This window comes from Diadema antillarum, unplaced genomic scaffold, assembly GCF_040938485.1.
Source record: "Diadema antillarum isolate AM-2024a unplaced genomic scaffold, OU_Dant_1.0 seq00000142_RagTag, whole genome shotgun sequence".
In the NCBI taxonomy this organism is placed as follows: Eukaryota; Metazoa; Echinodermata; class Echinoidea; order Diadematoida; family Diadematidae; genus Diadema; species Diadema antillarum.
In genome coordinates, this window is record NW_027271218.1 from 443,469 (window position 1) to 469,645 (window position 26,177).

General features: G+C 38.5%; 1 long non-coding RNA gene across 1 annotated transcript; it reads left to right on the forward strand.

The window, feature by feature from the left end:
* Positions 1-1,038: 1,038 nt before the first annotated feature.
* Positions 1,039-24,248, forward strand: LOC139727676 (uncharacterized). The gene is made up of 3 exons (XR_011710760.1): positions 1,039-1,133; positions 20,589-20,706; positions 23,097-24,248. It is a non-coding gene; the product is annotated as an uncharacterized lncRNA (long non-coding RNA).
* Positions 24,249-26,177: the final 1,929 nt, after the last annotated feature.

Below are 26,177 nucleotides of genomic sequence, written 5' to 3' on the forward strand. Positions count from 1 at the left end.
TTACTAAAAGTAAGTACAATTAAATGTTGAAACCTCGTTAAGTTTGTCCATCTCTCTGACATAAATCCTCTGTCTTTGACATCTTAATAATTCAAAGTCTTTTCTGAATATTTTCTTTTTTTATTTTCTATTTGTATACCGTGATTGTAATCCTAAATCCATCGGCACGAAAACAGGAAAATTCTCCTTATTCCTTCGATTTCGATTGTTTGTTTGTCTGTATGTTTGAAGTTTTTTTTGTTAGTTGGTTTGTTTTTTTGAAATAGAAGCTATCAAGGCATGTTGAAATATATCTTGCGCCATTAAATGAGAAAATAACCAGAGACTTGAGATGCTTACAGCGGTGAGGTTTTTATTACCAAGCTGAAGTCGGCTGTATAACCCCTGCCGATAGATGGCGTTAACATCAACCAACATAACAATAAAAAAATATAGTTACACTTACAAATATGCTACAAACAGTATCATGAGCGCTGTATAGGCAGTCTCATTCATACGAATAATTAACTCACCACTGGGCCAAAAACTAACCGTCATGGACCGTGTAGTGACCGTCATATACATGTTATAGTTTGAATTGAATTGAACTGAATTGAATTGAATTGAATTGAATTGAACTGAACTAAATTGAATAGACCATACAATAATATACAAATATACTTGGCCTTGAGAGTTTCTTGTTAAAACTATGGGCAGAGGCGACTAAAAAAAAAAAAAAAAAAATCACTGTTGTATCTGCAATAGAAGCGAGCCCTTGATTGTTGCTTGAGTTAACGAATTTCTCTCCCTGACTCAGGTAGCGATAACAACAGTGAATCAGCAGAGCTATGTTCGAAGCAGTTTGTGTATAGTACATATCGTAACTGTCAGTGACAAAGGGAAGAGGCTTTGAACAAGGCAGTTTCTATATCACCGATGCCATTGTGCAGGAACGTGGAGAGTGCAATAAACGATCTGCGAAAAGATGGCTAACCGTCTTTGGTACCTCACTCTCTGTGCGTGCTTGCTGACGATCATGATCCTGAGCGTCATATCAACAAATAATACGAGAATCACCAACTTTAGAATGGCAGTAAAACAACACTCAAGAACCATCGACTTCAAGAGATTAGCGAAGTATGACTCCAGCCATGGTAAGTCGGTGATCTGAGTGTGAGCTACGCATGTAATTCTTCCTCGAGTAAAATTGATTTTCGTATTTGAAATGGCACGTACGTCTTTCCAAAGGACGACTGCAATGAAGCCTTCTGACATATACTCTGCTTCAAATGCACGTAGCATCTGTTTGGTTTTTGCGTCTTTAACTTAAAAGATTAGGTTCCCCTATTTAAAAACAATATCGCTGTAATTTCTAAATCTGGAACATTTGAGGAAATCTGAAGACAGATGCATGTAGCTGTATTTCTTAGCTACATGTACCTCTTATGTGCATTCCGTAGATATCAGTCAGTCACGCTTCAGTGAGCATACTCTAATGGCAAAATGGTCACTTTTTGAAGTTCACAAGCTCAATTTTGTTTCTTCGATAATGATATCGGAACAAATTTCGAATTTCCAAATTAGGCAGCATACATCATATGTGCTTCCTATTGTACCATAACTTTTTGACAAAATAGCACAATTTAGTGACCACGGGGTGAAAATTACCTAAATGGCAGTTTACACATGTTTCCCGTGATAAATTTTACCCTGTGATTCCAAATCCATGTTTTGGGAAGCTTATTAGGATGTTTGCACACAATATGTGGCAATTCACAGTTGAATGAGCAGATTGTAAAACAAAAGATTACCATATTAAAATTATACAGTATGTATTACTTTAATTCTGTGCACTGAAAAATCAACTGAATGAGATTTTATTGCAGTGTAAATTTATAGCAGATGTGAGTGTATCAGCATTCCAATGGCATAAAAAAAATACTCCTCAGTGAGCATGTGGGCTAGGAAAACCCGTTTAATGGATTAGAATTCAATATTTACCTGTTGTTAAGTTAAGTATTGAACTCTCCTTCAATTCTGATCTTATTCGGGTATAAATCTCACTGTGTTATGCTTCAGTGAGCACAGAGATGATCTTTATTATGCAAATTAAATTCTTAGGACCTTGCTAATGGATATTGATTTGGCATTAACATCTTGATTCTTGGTGACGTCCTCAAGCCTTATATTAGTTCATGGTAAAAACGAACATAATTACCTCCGCCAAGGGAGGAGGTTATGTTTTCGTTACCGTTGGTTTGTTGGTTTGTCCGTGTGCAAAATAACTCAAGAAGTAGTTAACGGATTTGGATGAACCTTACAGGAAAGATTGAGAATGATACAAGTAACAAACGATTAAATCATGGTAGTGATGTGAGATTTTTTTTTTTTTTTTTTTGGGGGGGGGGAATTCGTGAAGGATTTTCGACATTTTGGAAGGTAGGACCAATAAACTTGGGAGTTCAAGTTTCGCATTTGTGAGGTTTTCAAACAAGCACTGAAGTGCGCGCTCTGGTTTCTGCTATAGCGCGAGGCTCGCCGCGCAGATGAGGGTTTATGACGTAAAAAAGCCTTCTATATTGGGAAATCGGGTGGTTTTTCAGCATGTATAGCAGTGGGTGTGGAAATCACTGATCTCTATGGAAAAGCCCAAAGAGCTTTTCCCCAGTGGTGGAGAGGAGAAAATTCTCTTTGGGAAGAGCAAGATCATGGATGGAAAGTAGCTGCTTGGTCTGCGCTCTCAGCTAGATTGCTTTTCTATAGTTTTACCATGAAAAGGAGCCAAAGTTCATTTCTGTAAAATGTTAAGTCTTCCGTTGTTGAAAAAAAAAATGGTCTGACAGTGAGAAGGCAGATGCTTGATATAATGTCAACACTTGAATATATGAGTTACAAAAAGAATACATGCCTGGATCATGGAAAATACGATTACTTTACACATTCAACACACATGACGTGGACATAACCAGGGGCCCGTTACATAAAAGTTACAATTATGGTAACTTTGCCATCCAATGGTAACTTCCACGGAATTCTTGATATTGATTGGCTGTTGAGAATTGTTACCATGATGGTAGTTACCACTGGATGGCAAAGTTACCATAATTGTAACTTTTATGCAACGGGCCCCAGGTCTTTTCTGTATAAGCAGTATGTCTGAAATTTTGCAGACACTCTACGTGATTATAGTGCAGATTGGTCTATTACAGATTAATCTTCTTCATAAGCAAGAGGAATTTGTAAAACTTAAGAATATTAAATTCGTTTAAAATGTCATCAAGAATAATCTGCCTCTCAAGATATAATACACTTGCTTTCAATGATGCACATATAAGACCTTTTCCTTTTTGTTGCATTATATTATTTTGATTTCTGAATGAAAATGGGGTGGTTAACAAGGTAAAGAATAAAAAAAAATCACTGACTGAATTAAGGAAAACAGACAACAAAATAGCAATATGCATACACTGCTTGAAATTCCTTTTAAATTGAAATGTAAATTTAAATGAATTTTTCTGAGGTCATTCAATCATGAAAGTGCCGACGTAATATCAAACATCTGCTTCCCTATATGTACCGTAAGATCATATTCCGAATAATGATGAAAACTGACGTTGAAATTCAGCACTTCTCATTGTATTGACAGCTTGTGTTAATGCCACAGTGAGTTACTGGATAAGCCTTCTTGAAGTGAAGTCACCACGAAGCAAGGACACCTACTAACAGTGCGATTTTTGAAATTGTGATATTCTCTTTCCACCGTTTAGACTTGCGCGAAAACATGCGAAGTTTGAGCTTCACGAAACATCGCGATTTTTTGGTCGGTATTGCGCATGTGTAATTTTCCTCTCTTCAACACGGTAGACGAGTTGAAGCTCACGCTATTCGTATTCACTGCATTGCAGTCTATTTTGCTCACAGCTATCTACCCAGCAAACACATAACTTTTTCAGAACGTTTCCTAAACGTTTTTTTTTTTTTTGAGGTTCCGTACGTCTTCATATAAGGGGACGTTTTTAAAACATACATAGAACGTTAAAGTTGCGACTTAGCATTTACCGCAAAGCAAACATTTTTTTGGAAAACGTTTTTTAAAACGTCAATGGACGCCAATGTCAATGGATATCAAATTTCCGTATGTATTATCGTGCAAACACGCGACTTTGCAATCTAACTCCACACTACCATTAATTCACTTCAGGAGTCTCGCTCTCCACAGCCCCACAATGTCCTACTAATGATGTCTAATCTTACAATCATACATAATTCATATGTATTTGTATACATACATATTCATACTTCTCAGCTCATTCAAATTCATATGCTAGGCCATCTGGGAGCTCCGACTGCTCCACAATAGAATCCTACAATCGTTACTATCATAATTATACGCATTTAAATATTCGTATCAATTACTATCCGTATCATCGTGCAAAAGTATACTCCATCAGAACATGCACTCCACACTATATCCATGTAATTCATTTCAGCAACAACAGCGAAAAAAGTCTAAGTCTAATTCACTATCAAAAGTACTTAATCCCATACGTTACTGTCACGCCCATTCACACGCTAATCATCTCCTGCCATACATTATGTCATAGACACATGTGCATGTGCGCCGTGTACTGATATGAAATACCCTTGCATAATATTATACAACTTTTTTTTCTTCAGGTCACTACAATGCACAGTAACATTGCATACACTTCAGTGCACAGCCTTCCTTCATGTCCTGTTTCGCGGGCATGATGTCTGGCGAGATCTATAGTAGAGCGGTTAAGCCCTCAAAATCATGAGAATTGTGCAAAATTTGACTAAAGCATGAAACTTTCACCAGTGTTAGTACATACCATGAGATTCATTTTAAGATCGGGAGGTAAGTCTGATTTGACCTCTGATGACCTCCAGAGGTCAATGAACTTCAAATATCAGAATATTTATGTTTGAAGGCATTTGTGAAAGATAGGCCTAGACGTTGGTTACGCTGCACTAAATATGCATTTGTACTACAATTCTTCTGATTCCACAGGGCATTGACAGGTTTCTACCTTTGACCTCTGATGACCTTTAGAGGTCAATGACCTCAAAATACCATTATAGTGATCTGTGATGTTATTAGGTAATGATAAACATGATTAAGATGTGCAAAACAAGCTATCTGTTTTACAATGAAACTGTCTTCACATTCCAAAGAGCAAAGACAGGTTTCTACCTCTGACCTCTGGAGACCTTTAGAGGTCAATGACCTCAAAATATCATAATATTGATCTGTGGTGGCATTAATTAATGATAAACATGGTTAAGATGTACAAAACAAGCATATCCGTTTTACAAGAAATTGTCTTCATATTCCAAAGAGCACAGACAGGGCTCTACCTTTGACCTCTGGTGATCTTTAGAGGATGTACAAAACAAACACAATTGTAGCCCAGATGGCTACTAGCACATGTTTATAATAAAGGATAAAATAGAATAAAATAGAATAGAATAGAATAGAATAGGATAGAGAGTAAAAGAAAACAGATCACTGCAGTCGTTTTCCTAGACACCCTGTGACACCAATATGCTAAGTATTTTCCTCTTCTAGGAGTTTTTAAAACCGTTTACTAGTATCTTCCTTCCAGCTGTTCCCTTTTTTTCAAACCCCCCTCTTCCAAGAAAATTCTATGGTGAAAGGAATTTATGAGTTTGACATTGGCTACTTTCCCCGTTAGTGGTCAGCACTCTCCATCCCCAAAGCCCCGCGCCAAATTACGGGAAATAACGTGATGACGTGTTTTTGCCCTCTGATCCCCAAACATAAATGACCCTCTGAGCTGGAAGGTGGCCCTCCTGCCAGAATGTATTCCTCTATTCTAGCATTTATTGTTTAGTGGAGTGGGTCAAACAGGAACTCCAAAGACAAATTCAGGGACAACGACCCAGAACAACGATGACGTTGGTTGTCATAAGGACACTAATATCCATTTGGTTTGTCATTTTAATATACAAGAAACAATAAAGTCTTTACCAGTGGTTACAGAGAAGAAGTGAATGAAGAAACTAACAGACAGTGGGCGAATTAATCAGAAATTGACATGAATCATTACAAAATTGAATTCTCACAGAAACGAATAGGAGGAGCAAATTGAACATTTTGACCAATAAGGAATTAATTTCTAGTGAACACCACGCCCCAATATAAGATTGAGCCAATGACATGCTTTAGAGAAAGGAAGTTTGTTAGTAAATTAGTTATAAAAAAACATGTCTGAGCCGAGAAATCAGTTATAGTGGCAAGCACAATGGGAGCGGCTTCACACTATATAGTGAAGCAAAGGCTGCAGAGCATTTTGGAACTTTGAGGAACTTTGAGAATAGTTGGAGACCACAGAGATAAAGACAGGAGTTCCCCTTCCTTGGTACATCATGCCCTCTCCAAGTCAATCAACTAATCTTTATCGACGCTGTGAATGTGATGAGGATCTGACTGCCGTAACTGAATCCGCGAGCAGCAGCACATGAGGAGAAACTGTGCGTCACGATAAGACAAAACTTTGGTTTACGCCAATTTGGACTGCAATCACAAACTCCAAATAGTCAACTGGTGTCATCGGAGATGTTAAAGCGCCCTGTCAGACTGATACAAAGTGGACAGTGATGGTGACGAAGAGTCTAATGAGAGCGCGACAGCATACCACTCAACGGACGGCCCAGCCACACTGACGAGATCGACAATGACATGCAGACGAGGACCTCATTCGTCGACCGTACCGATGTCGAGATAAGTGACCACACCTATTAGCATCATTTCTCCCTACTAACTAAATCCCTCCATTTCCCATAGAATAAGACGGTATATGAAATGGTCTCAAAAGCCGTAAAGACGTTCCTAAGTGATGAGTGGAATGCTGAACTAAGTTGTGAGGAAAGAAACTTGTTTGTGAAGAAGTTTTTTGTTTCAGACCTACAGGAAGGCAGGTCGTTGGAATAAATATGCCGTTAGTAGCATTGGTGTTATATCCATGTAAATTTATCATTCTAACGCATTTTGCATTTGGTGTTGTGGAACAATATTTAGTTTCTTCTACTTTTGGAATTTTGGTGATGATTGGTGTCTATGTGAGTATTTAACCCCCGACCAGTACAGAGAGAAGGTGACAGACCAATCCAATATCTATCCGCCTCTGTACAATAATTGGTCGCCGGCTTGGAGAAAGTAGTAAGGAGTTTTAGGGAACTTACACAATAATGACGTTGTCTTCATATATTCCAAAGAGCACAGGCAGTTCCACCTTTGACCTCTGATGACCTCGACAGTTAAATGACCTCAAATTATCAGAATATTGATGTTTGACATCATGATTAATGGTAAACATGATGATGTTCTATAGAGAGCATTGGATGGTCCTATTTATTAATCTGGTCTGGTGCATACTGAAAACGGAAAAAGCATAATTAAAAAATCGACCATTGACCCTTGCCAAAAACGCTGCCCCGGAGCCCTAACCCACCCCCACACTTAAAACACACACACACACACACACACACACACACACACACAATTCCGCCGCCCCACTTAAGGTGTACTCTTTAGGAAAATTGAACATGAAATTGTAAAGTGCACATCACCATGTCCCCGGTGAAGAAATATTAATTGCACTGTATAATGCTCTCGCAGATCTGTCAAACCTGTACCGCCCCACCCTGGCAAAAGGCAGCAAGTGACAAATGCGATTTTTTTCTTATAAATGAACAAAATAATATTGCGCTGGCGATTCCAATGACATATCTCACAGGATTGATTTCTAAGCCATATTTTTTTTCCAGGAAAATATCACTAAATCGGATTTGAGCAATTTGTGGAACCCTCCCCCCCCCCACTAAAGTAGGACAGTATGTGTATATATGTATATATATATATATATATATATATATATATATATAGATAGATAGATAGATAAGAGAGTAATCATTTAAGAGGAATTACTTTAATTTACGTTTGAAGACATTTCAAGAGATGTAGTCTGATTTGTTAAGGGGCAAATCATTCTAATGTTTGCAGTCTTGTAAACATACTTGTATCTTTAGCGAAAACTGTTCGAGTACGTGGACGGTGATAAGTAGGCCCCTATGAATCACTCCGTAGAGTAAATTATATATGAACCAAATGGTTTCTTTTGAACATGTGTTGTGTTGGAAAGTTCTTGGTAATTCTTTTCCAGGCAAAATGTGTAAATTACATGAAAATTCCGATTTAAAAGCATGTGATGGGAAATGCAAACAGTATGTGCGAATGCTTCTATGTTTCCTGCTAAACTTATTTGTTAGTGGGGAAAAGAAAACAAAAGAAAAGAGAAGTCTCGCTCCACCACGTCTACATACCACAACGCCTACAGATATCTTTGTTTCACATTGTTAGTGGGGAAAAGAAAAGAAAAGAGAAGTCTCGCTTCATGAGAGATGTTCAGATCCCCCTCTACACCACAACGCCTACGAATGTCTAGGCTGAAGGTGGGTTTGATTGTCTTATAGGGCCTATAGAGCACCAAAAATAAGTGCAGATTAATTGGCACGCTATCTTTTGAATAGAAACAATACTTTGTTTCACACAAGATGATAGTAGAAAGACAACTGATAATCATCCGCTCATGTGAAATCAAGCAGAACTTTTTTTCAAAACATTTCAAGAGGCATCTTGGTGAGTTACAGTCTGTTACACATGCCAGTATAATGTGAAAAACAAATTGAAGGCCACCTACAATACAGCCTCGCATTTTCCGACATCACAAAAACTTTGATCAACACGTTCCATATGTACCCGTGATGGAGAGGGAAAATAATAAACAACAACATCGCAAGATTGGTGCATTTCTGCCAAGACAACAGACAGGAACTGATTCCACGTAAAATACATAAACATGTATTTTGATTTTTCCATGCATTTTTCCCATATCATTACACACAATCATTATACACGCATACTTGATAATATTATGGTGTTCAGCTCACTGTGTGCAGACTGAGCACGACCCGATAATTCAGAACCTCTACCTGAGAAAGGATTGTAGCCTATCCCGCGAATCAAAAAGAAGCTTTCTTATATCATCTCGTGCATCCTGTACTCTATGTGCAATGCACTCATCATAGAGACAAGGTTGCCTTCACCCAAACTGTTTAGATATTGCCACTGGAAGACTCTGATGACTGATCGCATACAGTGGCTGTGCACCTATAAGAACGCTGGGCTGACCTCAGGATGTCTATCCAGTTAAGTCGTGGAGGAGATCCTGGTGTGCCGATCGCGTGCTTCACTGAAGACGCAGATGCTGCCCTGTCTTGAAAGAGATCAAGGGTATGGATCTAGACCAATTTCAGCAGGTTACACTGAATCATCACTTGCTGGCAGAGAGTCTTAACCGGATCATGCAGGTGATATTACCCGCTGTCAGCGTACCCTGATTCACACATTGGATGCAAACCGGATGGCGGCATATTGGAAACAACCAATATTTGGGCATGGGGGCACAACTCGTGGCCAGGCCCAAGTGTTAAGGAGTATCGAGCATAAAGAAGTCAATTAGAGTAAATACTAGTTCCACTCCTATTTTGAATTGAGGGTACCTAAAGAGGTCATTAAAAAATGCCCAAAATTGCCTGACGTAATGACCCAAACTTAATTGGATGACAATAGCCAGTTGCAAGACACAGGGTTGCTTCATGTGGAATGCATGTTATGCCTCACAGTATGTCGCTTTCCAAATGGTCCATGACGTCACTTATATGCTCCAGGACCATGAGTTATTCATCGGAACCATGCAGCCCACGAGCTTGACACTGACCGACACAGGCCCGCCAGCTCGAAACTAGGTAGCATTGCCCATGAGCTTGACACTTATAGCAGGGCTCCACACTAACTTTTATTTTTGGTGGCCCAAAGGCAAACATCCGACATTTTTTGGTGGCCCGATCAGGCCACCAAAGTCTTCATTTCTGAAATTTTGGTGGCCCGATGTGCGTTTTTAGTGGCCCCGGGCCACCGGGCCACCGTTAGTGTCGAGCCCTGCTTATAGTATAGGCAAACCAGGCCCATAAGGGTCCGACACATGGGGGGAGGGGGAGGTCCACAAGACCTACACTGAATAGATTAAGCTTTCTGATGTAATAGTCCAGAGACTCCAACCCCAAGCACCTTCTGATCTGGAGATTCTCCCGCCTGAAACCCCTAGCAAACGGGAGACTCCAAGTTTATGTGTGCGAAGCGCGAAGTTCCTAGGGTTATAGATGCTCTCTGGTGCTATTTAAGGCTTATTTTTACAACATACGATAGCAATAAGTAAGAAATCCTTTCCAACGGGAGACATTGAGCCAGGGCGGGAGAAATTAAATCTCCAACGGGAGAACGGGAGATTTTGCAAAAATGGGTTTTCGGCGGGAGATCTCCCGTCGAAAACGGGAGAGTTGGAGTCTTTGTAATACATATATTGATCTCGTGGGCCTTGTTTTCGTCGAGTGTCGAGTTCGCGGACCGCTCAGCTTTTGGGCCTATTATATTTGATGCCGAGCTCATTGACCTTGTTCATCTAGTGTTTAGGTCACGGGATGTATGACTCGTGGGCTGCGTAACTCATGTGCTGTACGACTCGGGTTGTTTGGCTTGTGACGTACACCTGATGAGGTGGGCCTGTTGTTTTCTAGTTAGCATCTGTCATCCTTTCATCCAGTTCAAGGGACTTAGTTTGCCATATGCCTGTTCACAAACCATTAAGCATCAACCCAAAATATGGTACTCCTCTCCCCACCTTCCATGTTTAAGCGTACAAATTTTGTCCAGTGCAAATTGGATAATGTTGCACATAATTTCATGCAAGCTAGTCTGCATAACTAACCCAAACATAAATATTATATTTGAGGTCACTGCCATCACTGATGAAGACACGTAAGCTTCATTTCTGAAGTAATTGACCGCTCACATTCCTGAGACCTGTTACTACGAACCAATGCTTTGTGGAATATGCATACATATACTTTGATTATAACGTCAAGGCGTGATTTGTACATGATTAAACATTCAGGATTAAACCAATGAAGCCAAACATCAATATTTGCAGTCCTACACAAATTTTGATATTCTAAAAGTCTGACCTCACATTGTCCTTGGAGGTCAAAGTTGGATATACATAGGGTACCGTAATGGCCAATGTTCTGTGGGATGAGAAGACACTTCTTGTAGCATAAATGTTAATAGCATAATGCATAATAGCACACCAGGTATACAGTTAACCATTGAATATACATCAAATATCAATATTTTGATATTTTGAGGTCATTGACCTGTCACAGTCCTCAGCGGTCAAAGGCAGAGACGTGTAAATAATTTCCCTTGATCTGAGGAATAGGAAAACGATTCAGTTGTAACACAAATGAATGTTTAGGACATCGTTATCATGTTTATCATCAACTAATTGCACCAAATATCAAAATTCTGATAATTTGAGGTCATTGACCTCTGGAGGTCATTAGAGGTCAAAGCTAAAAACCTGTCAAGGATCTGCGGAACATTGAGGCAATTCCACTGTTTAAAAAAAAGGTTTTAGTACATCATTGCCGTGTTTATCATTAATCAATGACAAAATATCAATATTCTGATATTTTGAGGTCATTGACCTCTGCAGGTCATCAGAGGTCAAAAGTAAACCTGTCAGGGTTCTATGGAACATGAAGACAATTCCACTGTAAGAAAAATGAGTCTTTAGTACATCATTACCATATTTAACATTAATTAATGACGCAAAATATCAATGTTTATCAAATTTTGAGGTCATTGACCTTTGGGGGTCATCAGAGGTCAATTCAGACTTACCTCCCGATCTTAAAATGAATCTTATAACATGTACTAACACTGGTGAAAGTTTCATGCTTTAGTCAAATTTTGCACAATTTTTCGGCTTATCTGCTCTACTATTAGTTTCAGTTCCTTGTTCCTTGTTCAGATTACAGCCAAGTATCAACTACAGACAATTCAGTTCTTCAAATCACACGGGCTCTCATACTCACTAATAACATACCCAGCTCTACTTCTGTGAACGTTAAGAGGCCGATAGTATCAGGATACTGTACAACAAAAGCAAAACCCAGTAAACATGAGCATGAGTAGCTATCATACTGAACAATATCTAATGTGAGTATCAGTTTTCAGTGAAGATGCCACCCCCACCCTTCCCCCACAAAAAAGCACACTGGATTTCATCAGCTGTTATGTAACATCATTTTACAATGGAGAGTCACGCTTACACATCACACCTGTACTTTAAAAGAATACAATAGAAAATACGACAAAAATGGTTTTGACGCTCGATCTACCTTCCTTTCAGATTGTATATCCATATAATCGACAGATTTTAGCTTTCGAAATAGTCATCTGGGAAAACATTGTGTTGTGCTGATCAACTTAATTGATGATTGCATCTCTTACTTTTGATACTTACTTTAAGTCTTTTAACAGCAAAGTGTAACCTCAGCAGTTCAGCCATTACTTACTCTACTTGATCTGATTCTTTATCAAAGTTAAGGCAGAATAATGAGGGTATTGTACGCAATTTAGATACTTGAGGCAAATCCTATTCTCAATTAACCGTTCCTTCCCAGTTCTTTTCAGTGAATGCGACATTATTGATGTTTTATGGTATATCTTCGTGCAAAATCACACGACTCCACAACATGCACTCCACACCAGCCAAACAATCCGTTGCAATAGTCACTTTCCACAGTCTGTTCCACAGCTCATACATAAATAAAATCAATACGTCCATATTTCATATTCTTACGATCCATAACTAATCATTCAAAATTGTTTTCATATTTTTTCATATTTTTTTCATATTTCATACATTCATATTTCCATACCTTGTAGAACATTTTCATATTTTCATAATTCATAGTTCTTTTGCTCTCATTCTCCATGATTCATATCCGCATAATCCATATTTCTACCATTCATATTTATATTGTTCTATTCATATTTTCATCATTAATAATTCCATTCATATTTCATACAATTCATACTTCTTGATCCCATAAATCATATATTTTCATATATTTTCATATATTTCATATTTCTTTTGTCTATGAAATATATCATATTATTTTGATGTAAACAGAAGAATATTTTTATGACGATAAAAGCACCCCTTTACTACTAATGCCAGTTTCCTATGAATGTATATCATAAAGGTCGTCAGTAGCGTTTGTAACTCTGATGTGATGCTCGATGCTCGAACTTAATTGAAAGGTCTTGAATTTGGCCAATATCGGGTAAAGTAGCTTTCTTTTATATATTTACCAATAAAGAAATGAAATCATCTTCCGCCAAATGACAACACATGATAAAACAATCTTTTCACATCGCTTCAACAATGTGTATATTACTTAAAAATCGGTGCTGTGGGTTGCACTTTTTTCTCTCACACGGTAGACATAGTTCTGCTGATATAATCAAGTCCAAATCAAATCAAGTTTGGTTACTTCCATCAAACGGACGTCTTTAAGACGTCTTTTTTCTGTATCAATATACATTAAAATATTATAAATTGGGGTAACAACATGTTTATGATATGACGTTATTCTGACGTGATATTTCAACTTTCAAGTAGTAATCTAAACGCCACTAAGACGTCTTTGTATGTCCATCTAGACGTTAGACGACGTCACAAATATGACGTCTTTTTGACGTCTTTCATTTGAGCAAAAATACATTTTGATGTCAGTCTAAGACTTCTTAATGACGTCCATTATCTTTGTTTATTTACATTGTTAAGACGACATATTACGAAGCCTCTCAGACGTCTAAATGCGACGTCTTTTTACGTCTTCCATTTGAACAAAATTACGCATTTTGTCGACAGTTTACGACGTCTTTCTGACGACAGTGCTAACGTGACATAGGCGTCATTCTGACGTGTCTCTGCTATCAGGGAACACCCAAACGCCCTTGAAACGTCTCCTGAAAAATCGCCATGTAGCCGGAGTGCGATTCTTTGAAACATCGCGATATTTGAGGTGAAGTTTAGCGAGAGTAAATCCAAGCTGCAGAAATATCGCGATTTCTTATCACGTGACTTTCGGTATCGGATTGCACGCTCCTGATCCCTCTTTGGAACGTGTAGAGAGTACCTCGGCCGCTGCTGGTCAGAGTACACGGTATATGCTGTACAGGTAATCGATCGATCCTCGGCTCGTGGTCTCTCACCTCCCTGATGAAACTAGTATTTATGAAAACTAGTCGTAGTAGCAAACCTGAAGTTCTCCAACCACGACACAGATCATCACCCCGTGACGACTTAACAAAATAATATTATTCCAGAAATGCGCTGATTTTGGGAGTGCCCGTACTGCTCTCGATATACGTTGACTTTGTGGAATACTGGAGTACGTAATTAGTGTCGGTAAAACAATGGTGAGTTCTTGCTGTCGCCTGTAATACGAGTCCTAATACCAGTCCAGTCCTGCTTTTCACTTTCGTCATATCGGCGAAATTTCATGATCCACTGGATGCTGCTTTCATCAACTTTCCCATACTTAAGCTGAAGTTTTGCACACCTACTACGTATATGGTTGTAATATAGCAAACTATATGTTTACACTCTCGAGAAACACAAATTTAAGTGTGCATTGGACTGATAAAAAGCCCTGGCTCGACGTTCCAACCAGCTAGCTGTGAGCAAAATAGACTGCACTGTAGTGAATACGAATAGCGCGCGCTTCCACTCGTCTAGGTCGGGGTTGAAGAGGGGTAATTATTACACATGCGCATTACCGACCAAGATGTTTCGTGAAGCTAAAAATTTTGCGCAAGTGTAATCAAAATATCGCGCTTTTTTAAAAATCGGGCTGTTAGTAGGTGTAAATGCGGCTACTTATAGGGTAAAAAGAGTTTACCCGCCCTGATAGCGTGCTTATTGAAGCTTGACACCTTGAAGGAAATGCCTCAGAATCACTTTGCATGGACGGTCTTTAGCACAGTGAAAAAAGAAGAAGATGTCATTCAGTTGATTCAAGCGCACAAAATCAAAGCATTAGCAGCTTCATAATATCAATATGATTTTTGGTTTGTTTTATTATATGCTCATTCAACTGTGATTGACCGATTTAATGTGTGCAAAAGTCGTTGTTAGCTTTCCAAAACATAAATTATATCTGTTGGAATATACGTACCATGGGAAGCATGTCCAAACTGCGCAGTTTTGGGCAATTTTTACCCCGTGGTCACTCAACCGTGAAATGTTGTCCGCAAGTCGTGTGGTATGGCGGAAGGCACATAAATTGGACGTTGCATGCCTTCTGATGCTGGAAAATTGAAATTCGTCCCGATGTCATCATTGAAACAAAGTTTTGAAATAGGGCTTGTGAACTTCAAATAGTGACCGTTTTGCCTTTTGGGTGTGCTCATTGAAGTGTGATCTGATGATATCCGCTGAATTCCACTTAAAAGGTACCTTAGAAGTACAGCTACTTGCCCCTGTGCTCAAAGATTCCTGAGTCTGAAATTACAGCGATTTGCTGTGTAGGGTGAACTTTTTTTTTGTTAAGTGTTTAATTACTTCAAGAAAAAAAAAATCAAGTTTTCCTGTGACACGCTTCCTCTCCAAGACCCTACAGTAATGCTTGAATATCCAAAGCCCCATATCATATTGGCATATACATGTAACTCGTAATGGAACAGATTTAAAAAAAAAAAATTGCCTGTCAAACCACTAGCAAATCTGTTTTCCTTTTTATTTTGGTCGTTTGAACTCCATTTACAACGTTTCCACTAAAAACCAAGCACATTACCATAGTTACAAAAAGTAACATTTTCAGTGTCTTTTTTCCCACTTCCTAATTGTGCACATTGCAGTATGCCGTAATGAAGGATGTAAATAGGCCATACCTGGTAATAGAACAATGCTAAAATAATCCAGTATACCAAACACCAGTAAGACACATAATTGTTATTTAAGAGAATAAGAAGGGCGTTAAGTTGTCTCGAACTCTAGGGGTTTAGTGGAAACTTAACTCCCTTCTCATTCTCAACAGACGTTTCGTTCTCTGAACTACATTCACCAAGTCTATACTTGTCATGGTGGGAACAAAAAACAAAAACAAAAACAAAAATATCACTTAAGGTGATTAATACCCCCGCCCCGTGACGACAGTCTTACCCAAGGAATGATCTTTCCTTGATCTTCTGCCATTTAAATGCCGTTACCATGGCAACGCAGCTTCCGACACGTCCGAAAAATATGTCTTGCACATCTTCCCACCAAGACTATTGTGTGTGCCACATTTCATAAGCTTTTGTCAAAAACTGAGGAAGTAGTTCAATCCACAAGATCTTTCCTTGATCTTCCACCATTAATATGCCGTTACCATGGCAACGCAGCTTCCGACACGTCCAAAAAATATGTCTTGCACATCTTCCCACCAAGACCAATGTGTGTGCCACATTTCATGAGCTTCAGTCGAATACAGAGGAAGTAGTTCAATCCGCAAGATCTTTCCTTGATCTTCTGCCATTTATATGCCGTTACCATGGCAACGCAGCTTCCGACACGTCTGAAAAATATGTCTTCCACATCTTCCCACCAAGACCAAGGTGTGTGCCACATTTCATAAGCTTTGGTCAAAAAACTGAGGAAGTAGTTAAATCCGCAAGATCTTTCCTTGATCTTCTGCCATTAATATGCCGTTACCATGGCAACGTACTTTCAAGTACTGTCAAAAAATGCGTCTTGCACATCTACAACCAAAGGCACACATCTGTACCAAGTTTCATGGAAATTGGGCAAAAACTAAGGAAGTAGTTTGCAACACAAAATTTTCCATCATTTTGGCTCATAATATGTGAGCTGTTACCATGGCAACATACTTTTTGTCACTGTCAAGAAATGTGTCATGCTGACCTATATCCTAAGACAAACATTCAATATGAATTCCATGAGAATTGGAAGAACACTAATGAAGCAGTTTTGCCATGAAGCATTTTGCCCTATATTTTACCAATAACATGCCGTTACCATGGCAACGCACTTTTTGCCACTGCGGAAATATGTGTCTTGCACATTAACATATTTAGATGAACATCTGTACCTAATTTCATAAAAATTGATCAAAAACTGTGGAAGGAGTTCGCGACGCAAGATTTGTACCCATTTTTGCCCATAATATGCCGTTACCATGGCAACGTACTTTTGGGTACTGTCAAAAAATACGTCTTGCACATCTACAACCCAAGGCACACATCTGTGCCAAGTTTTATGGGAATCGGTTGAAAACTGAGGAAGTAGTTCGCGACGCAAGATTTGCAACGGACCGACCGCCCGACCGACCGCCCGACCGCCCGACCGCCCGACCGCCCGACCGCCCGACCGCCCGACCGACCGCCCGACCGACCGCCCGACCGACCGTCCGCTGATTCCTATATACCCCCTTCAAACTTCGTTTGGCGGGGGTATAAAAAACAAAAGTAAACCACACACATACATACATACATACACTATCAACACATACTTGCAACATACACAAACACATACAAACACGCACATTTTCCAATATCTTTATTTCATTTCAGTTTCATTCATTACTATATTCCACTTAACCCATTCCGTAAGGGAACAAAGTGACCTATTTATTAATTCTATGGGCATTTCAAAATTCATTATGGACGGGTTAAATGTTTAGATTTACAAAACAAAATATGCGATGTACATTTCAAATATCTTTGGTAAAGGAGTACACTCGAACATTCCACTTCAGTGTTCAGACGAACAAACGTCTAAATTTTCAGAAATTGATCTACAAAACAGAGGTATCTCTTGTCAATGAGTAAGCAAATGTGAAGGAAACATCATATTGAACACACACACACACGCACACACACATTAACGCTATAACTGATTTCATCGGCCCTCTGCTGACACTTGGTTGTCATTCTTTTGGAATATTGTGTTTTGTTTTGTTTTGGTCTTTTCTCAACATTATTTCTCTGAAACACAACTTTTACTTGTTAGAAGAGACATGGTGTTTGATTATGGCTATCTATAGTTGTATGGTATCAGGCAACACAGCGAATTTAGATTGTAATCATTTATTTCTAATAGTACTGTATAATACTATCCAAGAAGGGAATAATATTGTGTGCATGAAAACCTGTACATCTTATTGTTATTATAGGCCTATGTATCCGTTTTACGATAATAATAATGATACTACTACTACTACTACTACTGATAATAATAACAATAATAACATTGAAAATAATGATAACAATAATAACTATTTCTTATTGCGCGTTTTAATAGGACCTGATCAAAGCGCTGTACGTATATGACGTTCACAAAATATACTAAACAACATGATTACAATAAACAATTCAGTCTTAAGTTTCCTTCTAAACATTCCTTCTGAAACACATAAAATAGGCGGAGCTTTTGGTAAAGTGTTCCAGACAACAGATCAAGCATATGAAGATATGCGTTCAAAAGCTTTGTTTTTTTGCTTATAGGATAATTTGTAGGATTGCTTTATTATTTTGTGACCGGAGTTGATATCTGGAGAGTGTAGGGATGATTGGAAGGTTGGATAAGGTATTGAGCGGTAGACAATTAAGAAGAGCTAGTTTGAAATCAATGCGCTCTTTAATGGGAAGCCAGTGTAAGTGCTAGTACAGTAAAGAAACACTCGTTGATCTACTCTTTACACCAAGCACCAGGCAATTTTTTGACGTTAATAGCTGGAAATCTCATGATTCTTTGACAGGGTACACACCAAAACTTCTCCAGTAGTACTCCATTCACCTCGGAAACATAAGTTACATTACATTATATTAGGTGTTTCAAAAAACATTTCCCACTTTTGATTCTTAATAATTCAAAAATTATGTATCAGATAACACTGTGATTGATATGAGTGATAGCTAAATAGTGTAAAATTTGGTTGAAGGTGGTTTGAATATGAAAACATAAATAAGTTTCATGAAATCCATGATTAATTTCACAGTCAGGTTCCAGACTTTGCTCTATTTTCAACCCTCTGTACAAAGTTTCACTTTGCACAGGGGTCAATGGGTGTGTATGGGAGTGTGTGGTTAACACCCTGACAATGGTCCTGAACAATGGCCATTGATGGCCAGAGTTTGAATGCTTCATTATTTATTCATGAGAAATTCCACTATCACAACTAGTCTTTATACAGCCTCTGGCAGTATCTGTGTAAAGTCAAACGTCTGTCGATACTGTCGTGAGTCGCGACAGTGCTCTCCTGAAAAACAGAATTACAATGAATACCTTCTGTTCTATCGTAAACGTCGTGACAGGAAGCAAAGAAAAGAAATTACAGTATATAATATTTTGTGTATATGGAGCCTTAAATAAATCTACTGTGAAACAAATCGCCCTTATGGTAAATGCTGCTGAACTCTTTACCAAAGATGATCGCTTTTTATCGAAAAAGCGAAAAATTTTGTCAGACAATTTAATTAGTAGACAGTTATATCAAAATGAGGAACTTTAGATCATTTGGTTTTTTAGCAGTTTATCTCAAACATTTTTGGTAGAATAGTGTGATTAGGACAGTGTCTTTAGAATCCCTTTTTCATCTCTGAAAAACCTTGTCCACACTCTTCACTTTGAATTCTAATAACTTTCGAAAGGATAATGCTACTGCTTTGAAAGATGACATTTATTATGGACAGAATGATTTAATGAGGCATGTGTAATTATAGTTTAATATGATAATCCCTTCATTGTTGTTACTCTGATGGTTTACTTCCTGTTCTTTGTCCCATTCATCGCACAGCCAGCACGGTTCGGTAAAGATTAAGCACTTGAATAGACACTGTACTTCAGAGCCTCTTTTCTCAGTTCACACTTTTCCTAAGTTTGTGCTTTCTTTCCAATATTTAGATAGGTTATGAGTGTCCATTTGATTTGAGTTATACATCATTTTAAAGCTTAACGTCTGCTCTTTCAGAATATGGTCTTAACTAAAAATTCATGTCTGGCGACTTTTTGTTTGTTTTGAGGTGCAGGGTCACATTTATGCTTATCTATATCCCAAATTTAGTAATATGTGAAGCAAAATTTGAAAATGATTGCCAGCTGGAATGAAATGTGGTGTTTGCAAGCACTTTCCACCGTGCATGAATTCAGACTAGCAGTGCCCAGGGCAATCCACTTGAATTATTGATTAAGCATTCATGTGTCAGGGAGCGCGAGACTGACGCCTAGTCAACAGGTGGTTCAGGCATGTCCATTGTTCAGGGCCATTGTCAGCACACACTCACATACACATCATTGGTTCCTGTGCGAAGTTCAGTTTTTGTACAGAGGGTTAACATTTGACCAAAATCTGAAATCTTACTTCAAAATCAATCTTAGATTTAATGAAATTGATTTATGCTTTTACGTGCAAATTACCTCCAACCAAATTGTTCACTATCCAGCTATTACTCATATCAATGACATTTTCATCGGATAAATAGTTTTTGAACTATTAAGGATCAAAAGTGGGAAATATTTTTTGAAATACCTAGTATAAACTGCATTGTTGTTTTCTTATTAACCAGCGTTTCCTGTCGTTTATTGACCCAGATGTTCGTCACAATGCGTCAGATGTTCGTCACAATGCGACAGATGTCGGTCACAATGCGTCAGCGCAAGTCCCGAAGACAAACAAATCATCTAAGCTAAATAAGTTCATAGCAGAAAGGTAAATAATCTTCCACGCAATTTATTGATGTCAACTGTACCTTGCATCACAACTAACCCCTCGCCCCCTCCCCCCCCCCCAAAAAGGAGAGAGATAGAAGAGAGAAAGGAGATTCTTTCAGATTGATGGAGTGACAATTAACCCATTAAGATTCATGATGACAACCCAAAGGAATTATGGAAACATAACCAAATTATGCAGAAATAGTACGTCATCGCAGAGAAAGCAATCTTAAAAATTCAGGAAACCAAGGCCCAAATATAAATGTTGATTGAAGCGGCAATAAGTAGAACACATCACCGACAGTTTGAGGAAAATCAGACAATCCTTTAATTATTAACCAGTGTGTCTATTTATGCCTAAATGCGTCGTATGTCACAACTCCCTCCAATTTTTTTCTTCTCTTCCATCCCGACTTCCTTATTGTTTTCTGCTTTTCATGTCAACCCTTCAGTTTGCCATACATCGTATATAATTTTTTGGGAAATGGTTTTTCGAGGTCCAACACAACATCAACGAGGTTCAATTTGTATATACAAAACAATGCACATGTCCCCGCTAGGGGTTCGTGTTGCATGTTGAATGTTTTGTGATAATAAATTAAAACTGAATTAGAATTGAACTGAATTGAAATATCATTGCCCACAATGACTTCATGAAATGCAGTACTCTCTCTATATGACTTTGGAACCAATTGTCCGATTTTTTTTTTCTTCAAACTTTTGGGGCGCTGTGGCATTGTGGATAAGACTCCCGACTCCCGAACGGAGGACTGCGAGTTCGAATCCCTCCCAGTTGGTGCTTACGTCCTTGGACAAGATGTTTTTACCCACAATGTCCCTCTCGACCCAGGTGTATAAATGGGTACCTAACGGTAATAATAATAGCAGGGCCCTCTGGTAGAGCAGTGGTAACACTTAGGAGGCTATCTTGGGTAAATAAGCCCTTATTTATTATTATTATTATCATTATTATTATTATTATTATTATTATTATTATTATCATTATTATTATTATTATTATCATTATTATTATTATCACTGATGTGTTCTACTAAACACGTATATAACTTATTACATCCCTCATGTAAAGTTTCTTGTGATATGACTGTGCAGAGCACGAACATGGTGTAGTTTTCTTGCTGCGAGCAGCTGGATGCGGTGCAAAGAGTTACTAGCCAGCGTGATATAGTACTTTTGGGAATCCACGATCTGCACGCAATCGTGATCGTGTGATCGACATATAAATTTCTCACAATAGAATGTACGCAGTGCGCGTAGTATATTATACAAATAATAATGAATGTTTAAGAGTGCAATTGACTGAATATTTTTATGAGGTGAAAGGTGAAATGATCAATTCAACGGGGATCAAGTATTTCATCTTTCACCGAATGAAATATTTTGTACGTTGCACGAATGAAAAAGATTGATTGTTTCATATAACGCCTAAAATAGATCCTTGTCATTTGATGTTTTATTAATTTAGAAACAAGAGAGGATATGAGATCGTGAGAGTGCTCGCTTTACGCTATGGGCGCGCTGTCGCATACACACACTGCAAACGCAAGCGCGTTTAACACGCGTAGTGTGCCGGGCTATTGGCGAGCGTGCAATGGAGCAAATCGTATGGATCCAAAATTGCAAAATGGAGCCACGGATGATGACGTCATATGAAATGGGCCAAATGATCAATGTCAACGACCAATCAGATAACAAGGATCCCTTCTGGCGTTATGAAGCACGGTGCCGATGGCATTACAGAAATTATGTGGTGAGATGCCGTGCAGGGCCGGCGCAGTGTTTTCAAAAGTTGAGCTAACAAGCAAAAAAAAAAAAAAAAAAAAAAAAAAAAGGTCCTCAGCTCATCTCTCCCCGTCCACTTCCGGGTTTCTTGAGCTGACAAGCAAAAAACAAAACAAAACACATAACCTTACCGCCGCCATACTTCAAGATCTCTATCTATTTCTTTTTTAGTGCCACTTACGTACTTCCGGGTTGAAAAAAGTGTGGGGGCCCAAAGTGATGACACCTTATGTACTCCTTTGTATGGTGCGCACAAAGTGTGGGGACCCGAGCCCCCACGGCCCCCACGGCTGCGCCGGCCCTGGCGTGTGTCTGTGTTTGTGATCAATGCAGTCCAGCTCGATTGACAAGGTGACTGCTTCAAGTAACGGAGGAATTTCGTAAATTGCAGCAGAATTACAACATAATATTGTATAATATCAGGTACGGTTTAGGAATTATTTTAATAAACAAAAACAGATTTTGAAGGTGATGTTGATGACGAAACCGCTTTAGGCTCACTTTCGGTCTAATTATTTTGATGGTGTAATGTTTGCAAATCACTTATGCCTTAATTAGTCTTTTTTTTTTGGTTCTTTTTTAAAGGGATAGTGTTGCATCAGGCATCACTCGTGAAGAAACCATCCAGATATTTCGACCTGGAATACCGCCAGAGGATTGGAAGATCTTCTCGTCTGCAAATGACGTGGCTAAGAGCAATCAAACTCGATCTATGCCGCTGATGGACTCCTGCTCCATCGTCGGAAATAGCGGCGTTCTGCTAAAAAGCAACTGTGGCGACGTCATCGACCAGGGGGATCTAGTCGTACGGATGAACCTCGCTCCTGCGGGCGGGAAATATTCACGTGACGTTGGATCGAAGACGAATCTAACTACGATCAACTTTGAGCTGAGTAAAACGATGTCGTCGTGCGCCAAGGCAGATTACACCAACAAGTCACTTGAAGACATACCGGACAAATGCCAAAGTTTGATGAAACTCATGCTTCGTCTTAATAACACTGTCATTTGGTATTTCAAGGAACATTCGGTGATAGGCCTCATCAAGAAGGGACTGGATTTTTACAAGAAGTATTATAACCTGCAAATTGTATTTGCTTACAGTCCTGCAGGTCTATTACAAACAACACAAAGGCATGTTTCATTATTTTGCTCATTATATACCGTTAACTTTGTACGTGTATTTGAATATTCATTTCTTGCTTAATTTTGAAATCTATGGCTGTGAGTAAACTCTACAAGGCAATTGTGTAGACGACTTGGAGGGTGGCGTAAAATTTTTAGTGAAATGCTTTATTGTGCCTACGTCAGATACAATGACCCTCATGACAAGGAAAAATTACATTTTGCAAATATTAATGTAACGGTATTCTGTAGCTGTAGTAGTGAAATTATATAATAAGTGAAGTACAATTTTGGAAAGGCACAAAAGTTCCCCATATACAGTTGCGATGAAAGTTTTTTTTTTAATTTTTATTTTGTTGTGTTTGTTAGTTTTTTGGTATATTGATGTACACGGAGATATTCTAAGCTGAAGAACTTGTGTGCAGAGATATAACGAAATAACGGGATATACCGAAAGAACTGGTAAAACTAACTCTTTTTCTTTGGTTCCAATGAACATAGTTAGCGCCTCACTTGTTTTGTTTTCTTTTGTGTTGCTTTGCTTTCCTTTGCTTTGTTTTTGTTTTGTTCTTTTTTTTTGTTGTCGAGAGAATTATGGGTGCACGTCATGAGACCGACACCAACGAGTCATCTACAACCCACAAGTCATACAGCTCACAGGTCATACAGCCCCAGCTCACGAGTCATACAGCCCATTGGTTCGACACTGTTGAAAGCGAACAATGCCCACGAGACCGAAAGTATTGGTGGAGATGAGAATTGGGCTTTTAACTCTTTGCGAGATACAAATAAAACACTTATGAAATAGTCCAGAGCATACCATTTTAAGAGTAATTCAAAGTTTATTTGATGAAAATCGGGTTTGGAATGACTGAAACATCCAAAAACAGAGTAAAAGAAACCGATCGTAATAAAAGATGGGTCCCACACTTTATTAGAATCGCTCTATTTTGGATATCTCAGTCATTTCAAAACCAATTCTCATCAATAATAAACGTTAGATTCCTCATGGAATTACATGCTCTTTCATGTTTCATAAGAGGTTTCACATTTTCTCACCACAAAATCTCAGAAACCTGAAATTAGATCTCAACAAAAATTATACAACCCCTTTAAGCCCCGTGCAATATCTGTCGAGCTCGTGGGCTGTTTTTGCTTTAATAGCGTCGAACTCATTGGCTTTATTTGCCCAGTGTCGAACTCATGGGCTATGTGACTCGTGAGCTAGATGACTCGTGAACCCGTTTTCAATGTCGAACTCGTCGGCTGTACATGACGCGCCCTGGGTGTCGGTCTAGTGGGATGACCCCAAAATATCTTACATGATGTGGTAAGGACATTCGCAATATTACTGCTAATGATGATAACATGACTACTAAAAAGTTATTATTCTTCTATCTCTTCTCTTCGTTCTTAGATGGCTGAGAGTACGAATTGCAACGACTGGTGCGGTAATATATCTCGGAGCTTCCAAATTTTGCAGACACATCACGTTGTTCGGATTCTATCCTCACTACGTCGACCCCACAAACCGAACCCTTCGCTATCACTATTACGACAACACACCCAAGAACTATGCGAAGAGTCCTCACTCATTCAACACGGAGTTCCAATGTGTGGCAGTCGCTAGAAAACGACGGTTACTTGCGGGTCATCAACGACTGTGCGGGAAGGTGGGACAAGCATGACCACTACAGCCAGCTATAGACATATGACTTTACAAAGATACACACTCTTCTCGATTTACGATTGCATTTTTTTTTTGAATTTCATTCGATATCAGGCCCCTGTTAACAATGAAATTGTGCTACACACACACACACACACGCATACACACGCATGATTATCAGGTGTGTCCATTATTACAAGATGAGGAATATATTATGTATGGTTTACCAGAATATTTTCGTACTTCATGTCAGTTCCTTCAATAACCAAAAAAAAAAAAAAAAAAAAAAAAAAAAAAAAATCCGCGTTGAATCGGAATTTACTGTATAACTCGATTGAAATAAAATGAACTGAATATCGCATGCAAGGTTGACATATTATATACGTGGTCATCATTCATTACACATTTTTTCTCATCCTGCCATAATTGTCATATCTGCATTTCATTGCCTATCTTTCACTGGAAAATTATCAGATGAAACTATAGTCATATTCACTAATTCTGCCTAAAATCACATACACAATTACAACATGATTAAGTTTGTCTGGTAACATTTTCCTTGGCAGCAAAATAAATACCACAAGTCTATACATGGAGCTGCTGATTTATGTACTATATGATGTAGAATTATGAAAACCGTCTGGAATGCCGTCTTTAATGTCAGAAAGAAGTAGTAGAAGGTGGTAAGAGTATTTTTCAATGGAATCATTCTGAATGTATTTATGTGTTTAGTTTTTATTTTGTCTCTTTGATAGCATTCGTTATTCTCGCATAAATCTTGGTAAATATAGCGACCTTGATATTTTAAATTTTGATTATAAGTTATCATGAATAGCTGCTTCTGTTATTTCTGAAAGACTTCAAATTATGCA